This window comes from Aythya ferina (genome assembly GCF_964211825.1).
Source record: "Aythya ferina genome assembly, chromosome: 2".
Lineage (NCBI taxonomy): Eukaryota > Metazoa > Chordata > Aves > Anseriformes > Anatidae > Aythya > Aythya ferina.
This window is the reverse complement of record NC_140297.1, coordinates 120,863,035-120,885,720: the sequence shown is the minus strand read 5'-3', so window position 1 is coordinate 120,885,720 and position 22,686 is coordinate 120,863,035. Positions and strand designations below refer to the sequence as shown.

The 22,686-nt window shown below is 43.9% G+C and overlaps 1 protein-coding gene across 5 annotated transcripts in view; it reads left to right on the top strand.

The window, feature by feature from the left end:
• PLAG1 (PLAG1 zinc finger) overlaps positions 1-22,686 on the top strand; it is a 50,751-nt gene that overhangs the window by 8,586 nt on the left and 19,479 nt on the right. The window contains exons 2-3 of one of the 5 annotated variants that reach the window (XM_084509847.1): positions 17,322-17,493; positions 19,568-19,789. The exons of 2 other annotated variants lie outside the window; for them this stretch is intronic. The gene's annotated coding sequence lies outside the window, so the exon portion shown is untranslated. Of the gene's footprint in view, positions 1-17,318; positions 17,494-19,567; positions 19,790-22,686 lie in introns of all 5 variants that reach the window. 2 more of the 5 variants (XM_084509848.1, XM_084509849.1) reach the window with 2 other exon arrangements.

Here is a 22,686-nt window from a genome sequence, read left to right as displayed (position 1 = left end):
ATTGAATCTGTGTCCCATTAAGGGTTGATACTGATCGTTTTTGTACTGCAGAAATTGTGCTGAGGAGTGCTGGGGAACTGACTTGTGCTGGTGATGCTACAAGTGTAAAAAGCAGGGTGTAGAGTAACGTGGCAAACGTAGTGGTAGTGGCATTTTGGCGGTGGGAATAGCCCCAGACCGGATGAAGGTTAAATTAAGCTATGAGGAAAAGACTTCAGGTTTTGCAGCCTTGTAGCACTGATCAGATAAGTGGTGAACAGTATCAAACTCTCTGAGCATCAGTCACAGGGGGCAAACAGAAATCTAGATTGTGCTTTTGGAAATAGTAAACTGTGGAATCAGTTTCCTCAAAAAACACTGGTTTTAGAGGTACCCCCCGCAGTATAACGTTATTTCACCTTTGAGAACTTGGCCACTTCAGAATACTTGAGAACAAGTAAGTTAAGTCCATCTCGAGTATTAATTTTGGTTTCTAGTACAGTTTTTATCTGTGCCTCATGTAGAACAAACTTCATACTCTTCATTACACTTAAATATTTGTACTGAAAGAAAAGTGCATTTAAGAAGCTTTTAACTGCATTGGTCACTGGTCCATTCGACTGGGGCAGAAAGGTGCTTCGCTCTGGGGAGGCTGAACATGTCGTTGTTTTCTATTTCTGCTGTAGTTAGCCTCATAAAAGCACTGAATGTAGGAGACCAGATCTTTCCTCCAGCCTTGAGTGAGAAGGGAGGAGTGGTCACGAAAGGGCTCTGATGACTTAAACCGCTCGCTGGCCCTCGGTCTCTTTAATTATGACAATTCCTGGTTTCACTTGCACAGTCCCATTGCAACCTTGAAACTCGTGATACGTTCTGTTATCGTGAGATGAACTCTGTAGTCCTTCCTTAGGTGGACCCCAGAGGATTTGTCTGAATAAGTCCTCGCATACAGTGATGTTTTTTCATATGTGGGCAACGTTTCATCAGGAATCAAGCCGTAGAAAGTCTCTTTTCTCTGAGCAAACCCTCAAAGTCTTTAGGGACGTCCTAAACTTTGGAGGATATTCCTGTTGTAGTTTTAGTTGTTAAACTGAGTTTGAAGCTAAAATAATATTTTCTGCTAAGCTTCCATCATTCATCACGAAGGCAGTACTTTGATACTTGGTAGTGGTGGTTTTATCATAAAGGTTTTATGTAAATAGCTTAAGAAAAAAAGTGTAAAGGCAGGCAGGAATTTGCTACCAAGTTGCAAGTGCTCTGTAACTGTTATGTGCAATAGTGTTTAAGTTTTACTTGTTTCATTGAGACAGTAAGACCTGTAGGTCGGAGAAGATGGGGCTTAACAGATGCGTTATTTCTTCTTCCCCAAATACAAATAAAATTGGCCATTTCTGATGCTGACAGTGCTCCGAATGGCATCCGTACGTGCACATGTCCAAACTTTTTGTAACTTAGGCCTTTGTAAGAGATCTAAGAGGTCTAGGGGATGGAGATAATCTGTTATTTAGCAACTTTGTAAATTCGTGATAGGATTTCATGATGAGGGCATATCTGAGAAAATATGCAGTCAAAACCCGATATCAGGTATTCTGCCTCTTTGCCGTGGGTATTTAGACTGGTTCCACAGAGACAGAAATTTGTTCTTATTTTTTTTTCCTTCACCTGTTGCATTCTTCAGTTGTTTAAGAAGTCTGTTTCTCGGTACTTTTTTTTGAGAAGTACATTACAGCGGCTGGCAAAGTTATTAAGTGACAAATTCTGAACTACGAAACTTGAAGATGGAAGAGGGAGACTTTTTTTCCTTCCGATTCTGACCACATTTATTTGCATGGTTCCTTGGCCTCCTCAGCAGTGCTTTGCTATAAATCAAAACAAATGAAGTTGAACAAAAAGTCCATAAAAACGCATGTCCCAGGTTCCTCTGGCAAAGCTTAAAATCCAGTTGAATGCTGACAGTACTTCTTCACTACTACCTCCAAGATTCAGCCTCTAGTTCATTATCTCTAAATATCTAAGATTTCCATCTGTCAAATTCTGGCTATGTCACTTGTAGAAGTACAGTAGTAACTGCATGGTTCGTGTAAGCCTCTCTCAGAGCAAGAGATTTGTGCTAAAGCTGACATGCTTCTTGGGGAGCAAAGGATATTTCCCCACTTTTTTTATTTCTATTCCATTACAACGTGCATTTGAGACGGCTTCAGATGGCCTTCATGAAAAGGGGTGATCTTTCAGGTTGCCAAGTATCAAACTGTTCAGGGTTTTATAGGTTAAAGTCAGTATTTTTTTTAGCATCATTCAGCAACTGGTGGTCATTCAGGGCATGTTATAGAACAGTGGAGTCATGTGCTTCTCGGCAGGGGACGCTGCCTAATGATGGCACTGCAATGTCCTGGGCTGGGGAGGAGCAGATCTGCAGTGAAGGAGCGGTCTCTTTCTGCAGTATGAACAGAGAACTGCTTTTCTCTGGCTTTTACAGATAAATGAATCCTCTGGAATAAGATCCTTCACTAAGTAACATTTTCAGTTTGTTTTATTCTTGCAGTATCAAAATTGGACACTTCGGGATAATTTTTACAACTCCGTTGACTTGAAAGGTCAATTAAATGTAACCACATGTGAAGTGAATGCTTTGAAAAGGACAAAAATCCTTTCAATAAAAATATTGGAAAAGTATTGAACGGTCTTGAAAGCAAAGAAAAATAACTGCTATACTAATCTGATGTTTTTCAACCAAGGAAATAATATTTAGATGTTGGGGTTCATTTAGCAATAGTTTGAAACCCTCAGAAAGGAAATGTGTATTATAGTAGTAAATGAACATTACGTATTATTTTTATTAATTTAAAGGAACTTAGTTTTATGTAACAAAACCATCAGAACTTGATGAAAAAAAGTTGTACACATCCATAACCTTTTTTGAGGTAAAAAAAAAAAAAAGGCTAGACACCTACACAGGCAGAGGTACTGAGAATCCTGCCATGACTATTTCTGGGAGCTGTACAAGCACAGAGCGCTTCTACTACATTCAGACAGCGTATGATGATGTGCTTTCTATGGTTAGCGAGCTTACTGGGTTTGTGTCTTAGAGTTCAGAATTAAAAGTGATGTGGTACTGACTTCGGTAACACCTGGCATGTTAGTCCAGTGTTGAGAGTGTTTATTATAAAACTTGAATGTAAATGTTATGTGGCTTTGGACTTCGCTTTCTAGTACCGTGGAGTGTTCCTAGGAATACAAGTATTTTGCTTTGTCAGAATTGCTGTTTCCCTCTGGTGTATTTGCTTTTAATTGAAGTCTGCTCTGTGATTTTACTATTATTATTTGCACAGAATTGTGCTCATCTTTTTTTCCTCCAAGCGAACACAAATAGCCTTGTACTCCTGCTGTGATTATCATGCATAACACCTCTGACTCAGCAGATCAAAAGTTATGTTTGTTGGAAAACAGAATTAATATTTTCTACTTTTTTTTTTTTTTTTTTTTTTTTAAACAGCTTAAAAATAGCTGTGTCAAAAGAGATTATGCTTTTAACATGCTAATCCACTAAGCCATCGTACATCATTCTGTAGGGAATGTTTTTATACCAGGCAGCTGTCTCTTACTAGAGTCAGTCTGAGAGGTTTCAGGTTATCACAGAAATACACCCATAAACTCGAATTCTTCAGGAGAGAGACTTCTTTAATAGTATGTGTAACACGTGCATTATCAAATTGCAGCCTTTTTTCCAAGAATTGTTTTACATGTCAGTCTGCTTTGGCCTGATCTAAAGCATTCTGGCCATTTGAGACAAATTGATGATTAAAAATGGTGAATGCAAAGCCCTTTTCTCGGCGTAGGGGCATTAACAGTTCCTAGTTTTAATGTAGAATATTAGATGGTGATAGCCCAACACCTGAAAGGAATGCTTTACTGATTACATGGAGGTTAAAGACCAATGAGAATTTATGCTAGATGGGTTGGAGACTGGGAAATTCATGGGAATTACCCGTTTCAGTTGCTAATCTTGCTCCATGTTCCTCTGACACTTTGTTTCCTGAAGTGGCATTTTCCTCATTCAGTGTTTGTAATTCTATACTGTCTCTGTGTAGAGAGACACACAAAGGTGGGAGACAGCAATACTGACTTTGCAGAAAGGTCTGTAAAGCACACAAAGTACAGCTGAAAACTAAGTTCTGTCTTATCTTTTCACTTCAGAACTGCTCGATGCTACTGGGAAGAACAGTAGATATGTGTGTGAAACTGGAATTTGGCTGTAGGTTGACTGCTGCTCTGGGTGCATCAGTGACCGGGATTTTTTTAGTTATTAGATAGTAAGGCAAGCAATTTGCTTTTACTTAGGTGAATTACAGTGCAAAAATTGTTGGAACAGCTTAGCAATAACCATTTTCATTTTCTTCTTGCTAATGCTAATTCAGAGTGGTACAACATGAGAGAAATGTTTAGTTATTACTACTTGATACTCTGTTCTGGCTAGTTATGGAGCTGGATTTGATGTTATCTGTCAAATTAGAGTATTTAACTTGAAAATGTGCTGCTGCTTAACTGGTGAGCTGGGACATTACCTACTGTGATTTCCTAGTGGCAAGATGTCTGCAGAGAACACTTTGAGATGAACTTGGCCATGCATGAAACTAATAGAGTTAGGTAGGGTTTGACACGCTGCTTCTTTAGGGACACTGAAACACCTTTTGCAAGTAGGGCCAACGTATTTTGCACCAGAGATGTGGGTAATCTTTTTTAAGAGAGTCCTCGTTTGGTGAGATGAGCTCTGTAACTTGAAGTATGGTTCTGTGCTTGTTACACAAGTGGTCCCTGAACACACACAGCCATAGCTCAATGCCTTGCGTTGCTGACCACTTCGTACCCAGCCACCTGCAAACAGCAGTGCCAGGATGAGAGACGGGGAGAATATGGGAAATGAGGTAGTACGTGGTACAGGGTAAATGAAACACTACAGGGCCTACACTGAGGAAGCAATGACAGCCCAGAGAACTGTGCTTTGTTGTTAGGGTGTCTGCTATTTGTTTGTGAAAATGCATCCCATGCGGTGCGTATAGATTATCTTGGTGATTGTAATGTTTGCAACGCGGAGTTTGGTGGAGCTGCGTGGAAGTTGCTATGCCAGTCTTCTTGTAAAGTGTTTTTAAGTCCACTGCTGAATAAGATGGTGTTCCAAACAGCCACAGTTTGAAAAACTGATAAGGAAGGAATTGTTGTAAATTGTTTTGTCCTGCAGCTGTATACTTAATCGTCCTGGCAGATAGTCCCTCATTCCACCACGGCTGTATTTTCGCTCAGCAATTAGATGAAGTTGCCTACCTTCGAACCGATTCCTGGAGTTCGCCTAACTTGTGTGGAAACGATTGCTGCAAAAACAGCTCCCGAATCGTTTTGTGGAGCTGGGTTGTTAACTGCATTAGTAAAAGCTGTGCTTTGGCTCACCACTTTCACATTTAAAACCAAAACAAACAAAAAAGAGAAAACAATACCTAGACATTTCGGTGTGTGATTAGGATAGTTGTTGCTCCGTTTGTATGTATGGCCAGTGCAGAAACAGAGACTGTCTCTAAATTCAGCAAGTGGTGTGTGTTGCTCTAAAGGCAGCAAGTGACTCATGTGACTGTCTTAGCAGCTGGGCAGCGAGATTAGAGAGCTACTATGTACACATTCCCTTACGAGGGGTCCAAGCTATTGCTAAATGAAAGTTGTCTTCCTGCCAACAACTGAGTAACGGGCATAAGAAAATATAGTAAATAGATGTGTCATCAGGTTAGCCCCGTGGTCATTTCAGGCAGTCTTTAGAGTGAAGAAAAACGCCTTTTTCAAGATTCCTGTTTAAAAGAATTTTGTCTCTCTCTCTTTTTCTTTTTTTTTTTTTTTTTCCTGACGCACCGACTTTGTGTGAGGTTGCATATCTATTGTCCCTTTAAATTTGCAGATCCGTGAAAGTCATCCTGAAATGGCTGTTTCTGACACTGCAGGAAAAAATGAAAATGTTAGTGAGTGAAGAATCTTATTCCAAAGAAATCATTTATTTGTAAAAGTACTAAAAATATGCTTGTATCATGAAGTATTTTGATTTGAACTGAAATTGGCAAAGTGTGTACTTCTTGGTCACTTGCTAATTTGAAGACTTATTCATGATGTTATTCCTCATGTATTTCCTAATTGTAAGAATTTGTGAAGTTCGTTCCAAATTGTCTTTAAGTTTTCCTGGCATGCCAGTATGGATTAGTAGAATATGTATTCTTTTTTTTTTTTTTCAAGTTTCCCTAATCTAATTTTTTTTTTTTTTAAACTCAGATGCTTGCTTTTCATAAGAAAGTTACTAAACATTTGTGAATGCTTTGTCCTTTATAGATACGTGTTTACAGTCGCACACAAATGTTTAAACTATTATTTACAGATGTAAATGCAAAACTGTCACCCTGTCAAACACCTCTGAAGGACTGAACCTCCTAAGGACTCCTTTCAGTCCTGAGGACCAGAGGGTGTACACTTGACCGTTGCAATCAAGTAAATTGATACAGAAATCAAGAAGACATGAATGCGAAGCTCCTTAGAGTTATTTTTAGCATCAACTTTCAGACCGTAATTATGTTTTACAGACGAGGATGTATTTGCCAAAGAGGAGTTTTTGTATTTGAAACAACGAGGCAGGCAAGAGGTCAAGCCCTTGATAAATTCCTTATAGTAAAAGAGTACCAGGGTGTGTGTTCCTAGCCATCATCACTGCATCCCACTGCCTTCAGAAGGAGCAGACTGTTTTGTTGCCTGCTTCAGGTTTTCTGGGTTTCTGCTTTCTCTCCTTGCCCATCTAAAAATGACTTGTTTCCTATATTGTTACTCAAGTTATCTCAAGTTTGTGCAACTGTTCCTCAACAACAGTTCTGATTTATATTTCTAATGACAAATATAGAGCACAAAATTGTTCAAAATTGTCAGTGCATCTGAAAGCTACCTCCTCAAGGTGGGCTGTTGTTTTAACAGCACTGTAAAACATCTTACTGATCTGGTCCTTTTGTCTCTCTGTTTATTTTTCTTCATAATGAAGTCTCTTATTGTTTAGTATTTTGAAGTCTTTGATTTATAGGCATTCTTCAATTGTTGTTTTTTAACTTGTTTTGATTCAAACTCTTCTGAATCTTTCCTTGCTATTTGTAATGTAGTACTTTTCCGTACCAAATTGCTTTTCTGCCCTGCTTTCATCATTTTTCTGTCACGCATTACTCAGTCTTTGCAAAAGAAAAATGTTTGTGTTCTTATTTCTTCCCTGCTTAGCTGGATGGTGCTCTGTGACAGAGGAGCACTAGGAAACCCAGGGATATTTGTCTAATGGTGAGGAGCTCATAGATAAAATGCTGGCAGATTGCGACCAAGGACATACCTGCAGTATGCATCATCCTCTGAAATGCATCAGATACACTACGTGTGTGCGTCAGAGGATTCCTGTCTGCTCTCCTCGCTGAGCTCCCAGCAATGCCCATCTCCCAAAAGAGTTTCAGCCCATGGGTTTTGCTGTCCTGTGTCCTGTACAACAGCAGTTCCCTGGGCTCTGACCTCGCACACCAGGGAAAGGCTCTGCTACAGTACGTGGCTTGCTCTGGACTGCTTCCCTGTGTCCTGCAGTGTGCTCTGTTTGTTCAGAGCACCTTGTGCACCGCTGGAAGAATCGTATAAATGCCGTCCTGGGAGGATATTTGCATGAACTGGACTTTGGCTTGTTTGTTTGCTCCTCTCAGAATTATGCCCCAAATTTCTGAGGCACAAATTTCTGCTGCCCCATTGAATGAGGGGGAAGCATCCTCTCATACAGAGGAATGGTTTTAAGCTACCTCTATCTAAAAATACAAAATGTTCTTTAGAAAACTTGATTTTCAAGTGGCCAAGGGCGAACAGCCCAGCAAAATCAGCCCAGAGTATCTCATATTTGTATGAGATTACCTTTCTTAAGCCACACCTGCTTACAAAAGGCAGGAAAGCATCTTGCTTGATACAGTCCTTCTCCCTTGCACCCTCATGCCACTCTGTTCTTTAGAGGGGAGTCATTGTGGTGTTGGCTTTTCAGGGCTGTTAGAAAACCATGGACACTCTGAAGGAAGCTGAGGTGCTCTTCCTGATGCTATTTCTGTCCTGCTGAGAGTTTCGCGGTGCTACTCTGGTGGTGTGTGCCACCTACCCCATATGCTTTCCTTTGACAGGAAGACCTACAACTAAGTAGGAAAAAATGGTCTGGGGGAAGTTGGTAGCTCTCGTTTCATTTTGGTTTGTTGTTTTGTTCTCAGCCTGTGCTCTCCAGCAGCATTTCTTAGGGGTAGAGTTGCAGTCTCTCAACTTTTCTTGCACCACTGGGGGCCTGGCGGGTTGGCTGAAAGCTGTTAAATCCATCAGAAGCAGGTCTAGATCTCTGGTCTCAGATGTGATCGCAGTATCTGAATCTTTTAAGGAGCGATGAGCTTCCCAGTGACGAGAGAGAACTTTCAGCCGCTGCCTTTAGAAAGCGAAATCGTGGTTCTGGTATCCTCTGAGAAAGGAAGCCTTCTGGGGCAAGCTTGCAAGTAAAGCATGGGAAGGAGCGGAGCCTAGATAACTGAAGCACTCTTCTCCAGTAACTATAGATACTGTGGGCTTTCACGGGAGAGCAGTGGACAGGAAGAATGTTTGTTTCTAAGCACCGATGACCGTGTAAGAATAAATAGAGCTAAAGGAGGCTTTAGGACTTGTGTTGCTTTGTTCGCGTGCTTTAAAAAAAAAAAAAAAATAGCATCCATTTTTAGGATTCAGTGTGCTAGAGGCTGAAAAGGAAAACACAGCAGGCATCTGTCCTTCCCCTGTCAGGCTTACAGAGCTGAGCTGAGAAGTGCGGAAAGGAAAGCGGGGGGGAAGCAGTTAAAGTGTTTGCAGTTGCTTATATGCACACTTTAACTTTGTGTGCCACTTTAGCGGTGGTGGGTGACGCTCCTGTTGTTAAACCAAGTGGTAAAATCTTCTGCCCCCCATTTACACAAAGCCACATTACGTTCCTCTCAGTCGCTGCCATGTGCGCTCCGGGGCTGCCCTGCGTTTCAGGCCCTGGATCACTGAAGGCACGTACCCAGCGGGATGCTCGTTCTCGGAGCTGTATATATCCCGCAGATGGGAGTTCACAAGCCAGTTTGCTGGCTGGAAACTTATACATGGATCTTGACAATGGAACATATTTATGCAGAGTTCTGGTATGCTCCCTAGCACATTTGATGTTTTGCCGCAGGCTCTGGATACTTGGAGAAACCCTGCCCTGCAGCCCCAGCCCGTACCCTCGCGACGTTACCTACACGGTGGTACATCGTTTCTGCCTCTCGTGATGGAGAGCCACAGGACCTGCACCTTAGGCACTTCAATACCAAAACGAGGCAGCCTGCAATGCGTGGCCAGGGTAAAATCCAGCATGAAAATAAAGTAAACGGCTCTTGTGGTTTTCCTGAGGGGTTGTTTATTAAGAATCAAGTTTCTGTGGCGTTTTTTTTTTTTTTTTTTTTTTTTCAGGAGAACCTGTTTTGAGATTACTAGGCCTAGTTTTTCAAAACTATTGTTTTCGTAATCTTTTGAGAACACAGCCTTCGCTGCCTTCCACTGCAACTGCAGGCATTAAGTATTTCTGCAAATCGCTCCTTGGAGACCCATGCCAAGGACCTGGAAAATTAATGACCTTTTCTATAGTGTTCGATTTAAATGACAGAGATCTCCGGTAGGTTCTGAGTTCTCCAGGACAGCGTTCAATTATCCGACTCAAAAGATTCGTTTCTGAATGACTAAAGAGGTTGTGGAAAAAGTAATTGAGGAAAAAAAAAAATCCATCTGGCCAGATTTGGGCAGAAGTCACAGGAATGACAGCTTGACCACTGTTTCTGTCTGATTTCAAGTCTCCATCCCAAAGAACAGGGGTTCAAAACTCTAGGAGAAGGTTAAGTAGGAAAAATCCGTCAGAGCTTTTTGATGGAGGCAAAACTTTTTTTCCTTAGATTTTTTTTTTTAACGTCTGTACTGTTTTGAATGAATAAAAAGCAAAGAAACAAAATACTGAAGCAGACACTAACTTGTAAAACTTCAGCCCAAACAACGGCAGTTTGGCAGAGCCATCTGTTGTCTTATGTAGAGAAGTTTGTCTTATGATGGCAAGTGTTTGGCAGCATCGTGAAATGCGATACTCCTAATTCTGCCAATAGTAAAATATGCTGGGTTTGAGCTAGCGCGTGCACCTACTGACAGCACTGTCAATTCTTGTGTGAGTTAACAGAGGAATTGTCTTGCTTTCAACTCAGGCCTGAGATGAAGAATCCTGCTTTTAATCAGCTTGATAAGTGCTGATCAAATCTGTTCAGTAAGAATGATTACACCAGTGTGTGTATCAAAGCCCATCATTTTGTATCTGACGGTGGCAAAACCAAACGTGTAGTGGCAGGCACAGGAACAAGCACGTCACTGTAGCTTTCCCAGAGTATTCTCCTGGTCTCCAGTAATTTGCTGGTCAAAGGCCAGATGTGGTGTTTTTTTTTTATTTACCAACCCTTATTAGACTTTTTCCATGAACTTTTTTCTGTGACCTTTTGAGCCTCTCAAGCGTCTGAGCACCCTGCTGCAAGACGTTCCCCAGCAGAAGCATGCAAAGACCATGTACCATAAAGCAGGCAGCAAGCCACAGTGTCTCTGTCTTGAATACCACTCCAGAGATGTAAAATAGAGAAAATACAGGAAAACGTGGTAAATATGAACAAAGTAGTGAAGCTGCTTCCACACAGGAAAGGTGTATGGAGACTTGGATTTTTCAGCCTGGTAAGAGACTACAAAACACAGTAGAGGTTTCAAATCACAGGCCATAAAGGAATCATGAATGAGGTAGATGAGATGAAGGAGGAGCAAAACTATCGAGAAGGCAAGAGAAATAGTGGGAGGTTGGTTCAGAACAAGCTAAAAGAAAGCAGTGATACTTCCCCAAAATACTGTGTGCTTGCCTTTCCTCGTGGCCTGCTGTTGGCTGGTGCAGGGCCCCTGGCCTGACCTGCAGGGTCCATCACCATGCTGTGCTGGGACCTCGGACGTGGGACTGGACCAGGTTGCCCTGGCTAAGATGAGTGTCTGGCTGTCCCAGGAACCACGTCCGTCTGTCTGTCTGTGACCCGGTGTAGGTCCACCTGCAAACTAGTTATGTGTTCCTCCATCTTTCGACATGTAAACTGATTTAGTTGGCTAGAAACCCTTTTAATTTCCAGCCTAAACTTACTTATGGTAAGCTTATATTTATTTTTTATGCAAGCCTTCTGACTGTCTTTGGTGTAATTATTAAGACCTTTTGTGATTTTTTTTTTTTTTGTCAGATGTCTTGTCATGCTACCCAAATAAATCTTTTGCAAATCTGTATTACCAGATTTGTACATGGTGTTCCTAGCAAGCTTCTGATAGTAATGTCTGTATGTCCCCTTCTGCACTGGAAATACTGATGCTTTTTGAATCATTTTATTTTCTTTCTTCTGCAACAGCTCTCTTTAGTGTCTTTTAATAGCTGCTTATAGGATGGTCATGCACAGACATTGTCCTTCTCTGCTACTTCCAGGTGATGACTCCTCACTTCTCAGCAGAAGTCACTAGTCTCTAAGTGCATTAAGTTCTCCTTTTGTTGCAACTTTTCATCCCCTTTCTGTCGCAGCTGTCCTTAAGATTTGTCGCACTTTTCCTTATGGGTTGTTTCAGTCTGTACTAAGCTTCTGGTACCTCGGTTTGCATTTTCCACAAATTTTGGTAGTGCTCACGTACAGGCATAAAAAAGTACATATGGAAATGAAAATGTTGAATCAAAAAAGACTGACAACCAGTCTTGGCAGCACTCCATAAATAACATCCTTCCACTTTTCAGAGAGAAATCTGTTGTCATCTCCTCTTGATCTGCTGCTTTTCCTGCCTGGCCATCCTGGAACTAACCCCTCTTCTCGGCTCAGCAAACTGTAGCTCAGGTGGTGGTATATCAGCTGTCCGACTGAGTTAGACTACAACTGTTGTGCTTCCTTTGTGTAACGAGTATTTTGGCATGTTGAAGGAAAGTTGGATGTTTGACATTGTTCGGCTTTTAAAAATCATATTACGTTTTATTCTATTTTCTCTCTACCTTCGTGTTTTCATTCTTTCTTTCCAAACATGCTCCAAGCAGGAGGCTGTGCTATCGTCAGGTATAGTATGGCCTGATAACTTTTTTCTACCTTTCCTCAATATTGTACTGAGGCCAAAGAAATAAAGCCTTTCTGGATCTGATGAAGTTCTGAGACCCTCCCGTCTCATCACGTGGGAGCGTTGCTTCCTGTTAAATCAGAAGGTAGTGCTGAAATATCAGAGGTGGTGCTACGGCCGTGTGCCAGATACTTGGGTTTCTTTCATTGATTCACCTTCCAGAAGGCCCTGTGTTGCTCTCAGAGGTTGGCAGCAGCCTCTGGTTGCGAACCGAGGGCTGTGAACCTCTATCTTACTTTCCCTGCAGTGGGAGTAGCCAGTTGAAACAGTTGCTGTTGCTTCTCCTTGTAGTGAGAGGTTGCTGTGGGCGTTTGGCAGGCCGGCTTCATTCAGGGAAGTGCTTGTGCCCCTGGTGACATGGATTTAGCCACCCAGTGCCTCTCATCCTCCCTGCTGAGCTGCAGGCACCGTGCTGCTCCCCCATCCCGCTGTCCTCGGAGCCGCCTGCGGTCCCTGCAGCCTGGCGCTGCCTCGCCCCGGCCCACAGCCAGGCGGTGACTTGTGTCTGGCCAGCCCGGGGCACGGGCTGGGCACCGTGTCCTCTGCCCGCGGCTGGCCCGGTAAACAAGGCGCTGGTTGGGCGCAGTTACCTAATGCTGGAGGTAGCTGCTCGGCTCTTGGGACCGCTCCAGAGAGGGGAACGTAACCGCTGAAGCTGCTTGCCAAGTCAGATATCAAATCTGATGAGGAATCAGGCCTTGAGGTTAACTGCCAGCAATTATCTGTACCGTATCTATACCCGCGCTGAGTGATTCTTCACTGTTTTGTTTTTAGAAAATTAAAAAAGGAAAAAAAAGCATGAGGTGTCTCAGTGCTGGTTCCCACAGCCCTGCATTTGAAGTGAAGTAGCAGCCCTCATCCGTGCACGTACAGTCTTTTGGGTACAAACCCCAAAGTTTTGGTGGCAACTGATGCAACAGTGAGGCTGAAATACAAACGTCTGATGTTCTCAGCTCCCGTTTGGGATACAGGCCCCTCCAAAAGCTGTAAGGACACAGACGGTTTCAGAAAGGGACACGGAAATCAGGCCTTTCTACCTTTTTTCCCCAGCACTGAGCTGCTTTTCTTAGCCATTCCTCCACACAACACTTCCTCTCTTTGGCCGCTGTGTACCCATCCCTTCAGCAGCTGGGGGTGAGGAGGACGACAAAACAAGTGTCTCGCGTGTGGTCGGTAATACGTAGCACGCGTGGCTCAGTCCAACGAGCTTCCAGCTCTCTCTGCAGGAGGAGGGGATGCATACCTTTCGTTACTCATGCAGATTTCTGTGATATGATAGGAGGCCGGAAAGAAACTTAATTTCTACAGCCAAGTCTCTGTGTGTTACTTTCTCCTGTGTTGCTGCTGACGGAAAGCTTGGGTGGGTGCTGTGCTGTCAGACTGGATTACCCAGTGCTCGCTGTCATGAACCCTTTCTTTTCTCCTAAAGGTTGCAGGTTTGTGCACTCACAAACATCAGTGGCATGGGCGTGAGCCTCCACATCTCCCTCACCTGCCCTCTGCTACTCAGATTTGTGTAAGCCGGGTGGTTGCACTGGGAAACGTGGAGTTGTAACGTTATCTGTTAAGAGTAGAATAAAACCTGCTAAAACAAGTAGTGTGTAATCGCACCGGGTTTACTTCAGATAAGCCCATCCACTGTTGTGTGCAATTAGACCAAGGTTTTTAAAGGATTAATAGTTATTATATTATATGGGATTGGTCAGTGGTAGGAAACAAGGCTGCTGGTGAAAACTTTCTCAGAGCGTCCAAATGCAAAGATCCCTTATTTAAAATTTATCCAGTTGTTTAGCTTTTCTTAGCAGAGGGTTCATAGGTCATGAAAACAAGTGCTGTATGAAATTTCAAACACAATGGTCACCTGCTTCTAAAGAAAAACAGTAGTATTAGCTCGTTTCAGAAAGCACCACAGTTATTTAACTACCGCGTTGTGCTGGCGCGACGTGCCCCTGCTCATTTGCATCCATCTGTACACTAAACTCTTTTGATTATTCTCCTGTTAATTTTATTTTTAGCTGCAGAAGCCAGCACGGGCTCCCGAGGATTTCATTGGCTTGCTTTCTGGACACTTTTTCCTAAGAAAAGGTGACCATACCAAGGCTGTGAATAATCCTCTCTGTGCTCAGATCTGTTGGACAGTGAGCATTGCCTTGCAGTTAAACCTTGCTGCCTTGCCTCTGCTTTGCTTCACTTCGCTTTCTAGTCCCCCCCCTTCCCGCCTCCTCCCCCCGTTCACAGTATTCCCTGTTTCGTTTTTGTTTTGTTTTTTAACCGACTTGTCATCTGCCAAATAAAGGGGAGGGAAGCGATTGCTTCCTTATGATTGTTCTGTTACGGGAGCCTTGTTGTTCCTAATCCACCTATAATTTGTCTGTTTCCTCTTCCTTACTCTGCTTTCGCCCCTATCTCCTCGTCTATCTCCTCACCTTCATCCCCATCCCTCCTCCTTCCTCGATCTTTGATTTTGGAAGGAGCCGGGAGGCGTGGTTAGATGCCAGACGAGCTGGGTTATTACTTACACAGGGAAACTTCATCCTGTCTAACAAGTAAGCTATTCGTAGCCTTGAGGGATATATCTAAAGGGCACAGAGTTTCCACTCAAAATTTAAGTAGATTAGATTGTGTATACATATTTGTTGTGACTTGGCAGGTGTCCCAGTGCCCGAGGTCTTAAAACATATACTTTGCTAGACTCGAGGCGAGCTCAACTGCGTGTTTCAAGAGACGCTCTGGAGCGATGGGAGGCTGCTGCTTGGAGTTCACAAAGGTGTTATCCTCTCTAGATCTGACACAGCAGGAATTCTGACTACCGTTCTGTCTAGTCCTTGTGTTTTGTCTTGATATTAGCAGCTATCAGATGCTGCAGGGGGTGGTATAACCGTAAGACGCAGAGGAGCAAATCCTCTCTTAACTCTCTGCTGGTTTGGATCCCGTCCTGGAAAAAGAGGGTTGCTATTATTTTTTCTGAAGCCCTCTTAAAATCGTGTTACAATTCGGGATGATCCAGTTAGAGATAAGCATTGTCTGCCTGACTGTACGTTGTTGCCTCCTGGCAGTACATCCCACAGGCTAAGACTTTGCTGTTAAAAATAAAGTATTTTTATGTACTAGATTAAAAATCACTATGCTGTGGTATTATCGGATGTTTCTCATTGTCATAAGAAGAGTTGAAACTATGCGACCAAGTTAGTCTACTGCTAATTATTTTAATAGTATGATCTTGTCATCTTGTTTAAATCACGAAATAAAATACAGCCCCAATACTCAGGTGCTGCAGATGCGCTGGAGGGGGAACCACGAAGCTAGACCAGCTGTATTTGATGAAATTCCGTTTGGGATGGCACTTTCCCTTATAAGGTCCAATGACCAATTGTTTTGATTATTTAGAAGGAAAAAATTCCATGAGAACTGTTACTGAAAATGACTAACTTGGCATTAGCGATCTGTCGCTCTCGTAGAGCATTGGATGCAATACTGAAGTTGACTGAGATAGCTGAAATGTCCTGTTAGCTGCTCAGCGCTTCAGCTGCTCAGACATCTTCACATTCATGTGCGACCCGTTTATTACTTTTTCTTGTAAATTGCTAGTGTTATCTGTAAATAAATACCTCTTTTGTTTGTGGTGGGGTCGGCTCAACACCCAAGCCTTCGTAAATAAAAAGCAGCCTGTGTATCTAACAGAAAACTTGAATGTTTGGTGGCCTACGGGCTTTTGCAGCCTGGAGATGAAGCTCAGGTTTTACCATTTTCGAGGTGAAATCCTTGCAGGAGGATGGTGGCGCTGTGCTGGGGAAGCTGCAGGAGCCCCGGGGGTAGGAATTGGCAGGTCAGGTTGCGTGGGAAGGGAATACTCCTCAGAGAGGCAGACGATCAAGTGGTTTTGTTCCTTTATTTAAGCGAGGATTGGAGGCTGATAAAAATGCACCAGCTGATAAGCAGCACATCTGAGCACCGCTGCTCAAAGATACAGAGGTGGTATCAGAGAAACGGGACCGGGGCCTACCAGACCTGAGATGTGTGTCCACCTGACCTGTTCTTTTGGCATCTCGGTGGCTTCAGAAGACACACTTGGAAACAGTCAGTGCAGGTGCCCGAACCCGTTCCTGTTACCTATTAGAGTGGGCTGTTAAAGTCCGAGGATGAGGAATGATCTGGGGAAGGGGGTTGGGTTTTCGTTGTTGTTTTTGTTTTGTTTTCCCTTCTGCATGATATTTTTCTGTATGTTCAATAAAGATTTGCCCTAACAAATCAAAACGGCATGACAAATTTACTGTTTTTTTTCTTTTTCCTTCTGTTTTGCTTTCCTAAGTACGGAAACGTAGGATTCAGTCAAGCAAATAACGTGCAGAACTGTCCCTTTGTAAACCTTAAAATCGAGGCAGTGAGAGAGAATGTCTGGACTCCTGATCACTGGGAAATAATTAACAATCTACTGTGGTTCTGTCTGCAGTAGGATGTTACCTTGACCACACTAGTTCCTGTCAGTGTCGTGTGTGTGCTGAACTTAATTCTCGAAGTTGTATCAAAAAGGCCTACCGGTGCAGTAAATGCACATAGCAGTGAGTTAGTTTCCTCTCTGAGGTTTCTTTGAGTTACTGGCTTATAATGTGCTAGTTTGTTTTCTGCAGTCTGTTTCTTCCCACCTGGCTCCCTGTCTGTGTCCTCCTTCGCTCCAGGATTGTCCAGTCTGGATGTAAATGCACCATGCGTGTTGGCTTGTACTTGTGGTAATGGCTGTAAACAGGTTGCTTGTGGTGAGTTACTGGTCACGAAGGGTCTGCAAAGGCTCTGGGATCATGTGGCCTCCGGTCTGACCTTACTCAGAGGAGGATCATTGCAGGATGGACTGGTACAGGTCACTGCCCGTGTAAATGAAAGCCAGAGGGCACGCCTGGGCATGGCCTCAGGGAAGCTTCAGTGCAAAAGACCACAAAGGGTGCGTCAGAAGGCGAGGGAACGCAGCGGGGTTCTCGATGAGTGCCCTCTGAAATTCCCCAGGCTGGGGTTTTGCTGGTGACATTGCCACCAAGTCCAGGAGTGATGTATTTATTTTTCTCCCCGGATGGTGCACAATGCCACAGCAGAGGCCCAAGGCAACCAGGTAAAAGCCCAGCAAATAAAGGTCAGTAGCCTCACCTATGCCACACTGTCCGGCCCGGCCTGGGCCTGCTGGAAGCACTGTGACTCATCAGATGCGAACAATACTCAAGAAACAGCTACAGGATCCTACAGAGGCTGGAGGAGGAAACCGATCCAGTAAGTATTGCATGCCCAATTGCACAATCGTTTCGCAGCAGGGTTTTAAACTCCTTTTTCTGGGTTGGAGCGTCCTGGCGCAGGTAGCAGCCTTCCCCTCGCCGTTCAGCTCGGAGCAGGCACGTGTCTTTATAAGCTGCGGGCTCCTCATCCACACGTATGTGCTCTCACCGGCCACCTCCAAACTTCTGTGCTTCAGCTCTGACCCCTGTGTGTCTTCTTTTCTCTTACCACCTCAGCCGGAGAATAACAGCCTTACAGTTGGTGCTTCTTCCCTGCCATCCCCCAAATTCTTGCACATCCAACCCAGTAAATTCGGCTCGTTCACTCAGCTAACCTTGCCTAGTTGTCAGTCCTGGTTTGCTGAAGGACTTGTTGGAAGCTTTGCTGTCTCGGCTTCCTTGTACCTCCAATTCTCCTTCCCATGTTACCTACACTCCCTACCCTCTGTGTAAGAGCCCCATCCCATGAGGAGTGGCGTGAAGTCCTCTTTGCCCAGGTCTCCATCCTGTATCTACCTTGCCCTGGTTGTTGCCTGGAGGGGTCTAGAAGGACCAGAGGGGTGACCCCACTGTCGGTGCTGACATACCTGGGAGCACGCTGCCCTCTCCCTGCCTTCCCTGGGGAGCTTGGCTGTGTGGGGAAGGCACAAAGCTAGACGTGGTGAGGAGCAAAGCCATGCCAGCTGAGCTGCAGCACAGCTTGCCTCCATGCTCTCCAGCATCCTGGCCCCTCACATGGGTGGAAGGAGAGAGGACTGGGGGGCTGGAGGGGAGCTTGTTTTGGGGGGAGGCACAGTCACAGAGGATGGGTGGTGTTACATGGGACTCGTGTTGCCTCCTCCTGTCTGCGCCCCTCACCTCTGCCCATGCGAGCTGCCCGTCAGTTCTAAGCGTGGGTCTGACCTCCTCCTAGTCAGTGCCATCTGTGACAATCTGTGCCGGTGACATGGGGATTATTAGATTTCTCTCTTCAGTACCAGACCCCACAAATACAAGAGCTCTTGATCACGGTTTTTGGTGCTTGTGCATTTTTCATATCGTGTGGTTTTCTTTCTCTTGCTCCTGCCCCCCAACCTACTGAAATGGCATCCTCCTCCTCAGGCCGATGTTGAAGCTTTAACAATTCATTTCTTTGCTGTGCCAAGTCCCAAACACGAGTTGCGCTTCTCTGCCTCCTTCCTCAGCTGATTTGATCTCCTCTCATTTCCTCCTCACTAATCACAGCCTTCCCCAGCTTTGGTTATGCTGCCCCCCTGCTCCAGACCTTAGTCATGCTCAGAGTGTTTATAAATCTTAATGCAGCCTCAAATCTAAAGCCACACTGTCGCTGAGTTTCATTAGCGTGCTGAGGGTGAAGCGCCCGAGGAATTTCAAACTGCTTTGCTTTTCTAAAACCTTATTTAGCATAGTGGGCTTGTGGAAATGTAACAACCAGGACAGATTTCTCTTAATTTTGCACTGTGCTTTACAGTAACTTGTAGGAACCACAAAAAAAGAGTGTGTGGGAGGGGGGGGTTGACACAAATATGGCAAGGTAAAGGAGTTCCTTTTTTTTTTATTTTCCTTCTAGGAAATGTTCATTTATCTTGTTAGCAGGTAACCTTGTAGTGCATTATCCCTCTTTGCCTGTTGTCTTTATAAATGAGGCCCTTGCACTTCCCAGGAATTTGCCAGGGAGTGATACCCTTCAGCATAAGGACAGTTAGTTGCACGTTTGCACAGTTACAAATAAAATGCCAACTGTCTTTTTTTCTATACAAATAATAATAAAAAATCAGAACTTTACATTCAAATGCCTATGCAGCAGTGGCTGACCATTTCAAGTTTTGAAACAATAGCAACCAACTTAACCCATTCTGCATGCCCCAGAAAAAAAAAACAAAACAGCATATGTAGTATGTGGAGGTAATTTGGAAAGCATCTTGCAGGTTTGAAGGGAACACGGTGAAAAGAAAAGCTGGGGGGAAAAGAGTTTGGATGTGGTCGAGAGGGAAGAAACCAGTCAGCATTACTGAAGTAGCTTGTAATAAGTGGGGTGAGTGGTAACTTTATTTTTTTCTGATTTCTCTTAGCACGTAAAAAGCTGCAGCCCATGTGAAGAGGGGAGTTATTAGCTAAAAGATAGATCCACCTTTCATTTATCTTCTGAAATCTGATGGCTGAACCTTGAAATTGTCAGCTCAGCGGGAGGTGGCAAAGGCAGAATGGTGAAAGGAGGGTTTCCTGGAGAACTCCCGGAAGACTGAAATGGATTGTGCAGTTCTGGAAGGGGACAAGACACAGGCAATACAAAGGTGCTAAACATAAACAGTTGTAGCAAAACACTGACCAAGCATTTCACATCTACCTCCAGCACCCAGCAAAGCATAGATGATGCTCCATAAGGAGACCACTATGCTAGCTGAGTTAATTAGGAGTGTTTCCTGACAGTATTTGGGATCTCACTCCTTTCACAACCTACTGTTTTTAAGGGTTTTTATTATTATTATTGAAAAAGTACCATCAGCGAAATCAGTAAATAAATCCCTTTTCTGAACACCTGTCTGAAACACGAACTGAGTACATGACTAATGTAAAGCTCACCCTGTCACAACATTTTAAAAATAAAATTAAAGTAAAACATACCTTTTTGATGGCAAATTTTTCACTAGTTTACAGCTACTTTCCCGCAGCAGGAAAGGAGCTCAGGCGTCTTGTTGGACAGCTCGTTAGAGGAATGTACTCTGGGACTCGCGAAAGCATCTCCACTTCATGTTTCCATCTGCCCTCCAGGATTTTTTCCCATAACGTGCATGAAACATTGCTGCATACCATACAGTCATAAGACTGTTTTTATTCCATCCTTTTTGTCACCGTCTTCCTTCCACCTTTCTGGAAGCCTGCCCTGCTGGCAGCCTGCAGCTGTTCAAGGCAAAGTCATGTGTGTGTGTTTCTACCGTCACTTCACGTAGGCTCGGAAATCAGGGAAGCTGAACTAAGTTGCTTTAAAAAAAAAATAGAGAACTCTTGACTACAACAGTGTCTTGGATTGTGGAGAGCAAAAGCGACTTTGCAGGATGCAGATTTTTCACCACAGACCGCCTAATATTAGTACTGGTGAATGCTTACTGTGATAAACTGTGTCTGGCAGGACTGTGAGGGAATACTCTGTCTTGATGAAGTCCTAAATCTGTGTGTTTGGGAGGCAGAGATGGGGATCGAGCAGGGAGGAGGTCTGTCTCTCGCCACCTGCTTCTGTGCCAGCGAGCAGCCCTATCCCTCCAGAGCTGTACGTGACCTCCTGCGCATTGACGGGCCGTGGAGCAACCTCCTCACGCTGCTGTGAGCCTTCCTGGCTTGGTTGCCCTGCCAGTAACGAGCTGATTATCTGGTGATTAATGGCAAAACTGTTTGGTGACTACATGCTGATGACATTTCATCAGACTGATAGGAGCTCCCAGATTAGTCTTGTAGCTCCAGGGCAGGCTCTGTATGGACTTTTTGGGAAGTTCTGCCTTTGCTGCCTGAAACTAGCAGTTGCTGCCAGTCTCCTGATCCCAAAAGTTGCTCTCCAGGTGGCTGCTCTGGATACTAACTGCCTGGCTTCACCTCCCTCTGCTTCGCTCAGTCGTCTAGGTCTAAATTACACATGAGTGCTTTTAATTGTTCAGCAATCTGGCGTCACATCTCAATTCTTAGAGATTCAGGTATGCACCCCAAAGCACGTTGCATGACAAACTGCAGCAGAGCACTGTGAACCAACTGCTCAGCACACCAAATGGGAAATGGGAACGAATGCAGGGCTATGTCTTTACCTCGTTAGCAAGGATGCTCTCTTAACAGCATGCAAGCACTCTGTGGGTTCTGCATAAGCAGAGCAGGCTGGTTGTGTGTATGCTAACAGCATTGCGTAGATGAAGCTGGTGTGTATGAACCGAATCAAAAATACCTGCAGTGCCTGCGCTGCACAGGTTGCAAAAGGCTCACTGACAACAGCTTTGCTGCAGACAACTGACCAGTTTGAAGAGGGATTTGCTTTGTTGCTGCATATTGTCCCTTGCTCCATGCTCTTTTAAGTCATTCACGTGCACGTGGCATTAGGCCATCGCCTGAGATGTCAAGCAGCAGAACCCATTGAATCTCTCAGTATAAGTCTTGTTTCTACCTAAAGTATTCTGCATCTTCACTTATCCTTTCCTCAGGCTTTTGTGTTTTAGCTCATAAGGTTGTATGATACAGTCACCCAGCATCAGAGCTATAGCAATAGTAGCAAAGGCCATCTTGACTATCTGTGACGCTTTTTATTTAATGTAAGGCTGTGGTGATCTATGAAGTTATTTTCTTTTCAGATAGAGCAGCAGTTCATTGACTGTCGGGTGTATTGGAGGATTTGCTGCTGCTTAGAAATTGGGCACTCTTTTTCATACTTTTTGCTTTACTTTGGGGGCTGGGAAAAGAAGCAGATGAGATGGGGGCAGTCGTGCTCAATGTTTTAATTGAAATAGCACCGTTAAGTCATATAAAAATCTGAGGTTATTAAAAAAAAAAAAAAAAAGAAGAAGAAGAAGAAAAAGCACTGCTAAGCTTTTTCTGTCACAGTTTTGAGCCCCAGCCCCTGTTGTTCAGGCTGTGTGAGTAAGGACAGGACTGGGTTTCTGCTGTGTTCTTTGGGCTGCTGCATAACACACCATGTAAACTCAGAATGTGGCATAGGTACTGGGGGGAGATGACCCTTCTCTCAGTCACTTTATTTCTCTGTTAGGAGTTGTCTGTCCCACATGTGTGCTTCCTAACCATCTATGCTAACCTCATGAGGCAAATCTAACTCTCCTGTGAATGGTCTCTCCCTGTTGCAGTCACTTCAGCTTCTGTATGGTATTGCAATTTTTCAAACACTTCCTCCCACCACCTTGCCCCTCTTGAGCCTGTGTTAGTGAGATAGGTGTTTTTTTTCCCTCAGCAGGCAAAAATTGTGGTGGGTTAGAGGATTTCTCCAAGCCCAAACGATGAATCACTGGTTGGATTGTTGTAGTCCAATGTTTTCTGACTTTCTAGCCCATGCTTATTTTACAGACTTTGCTATTTAAAACCTGTCCCTGCCTTCTGGCACCCTGTTAATTTCTCCAGTACAGCCAGTTCCTTTGTGCTGTCTGCATAGCAGACCTTCAAGTGAAATTGCTGAGCTCTTTGGTAAGTTTTACATTTTCAGCTT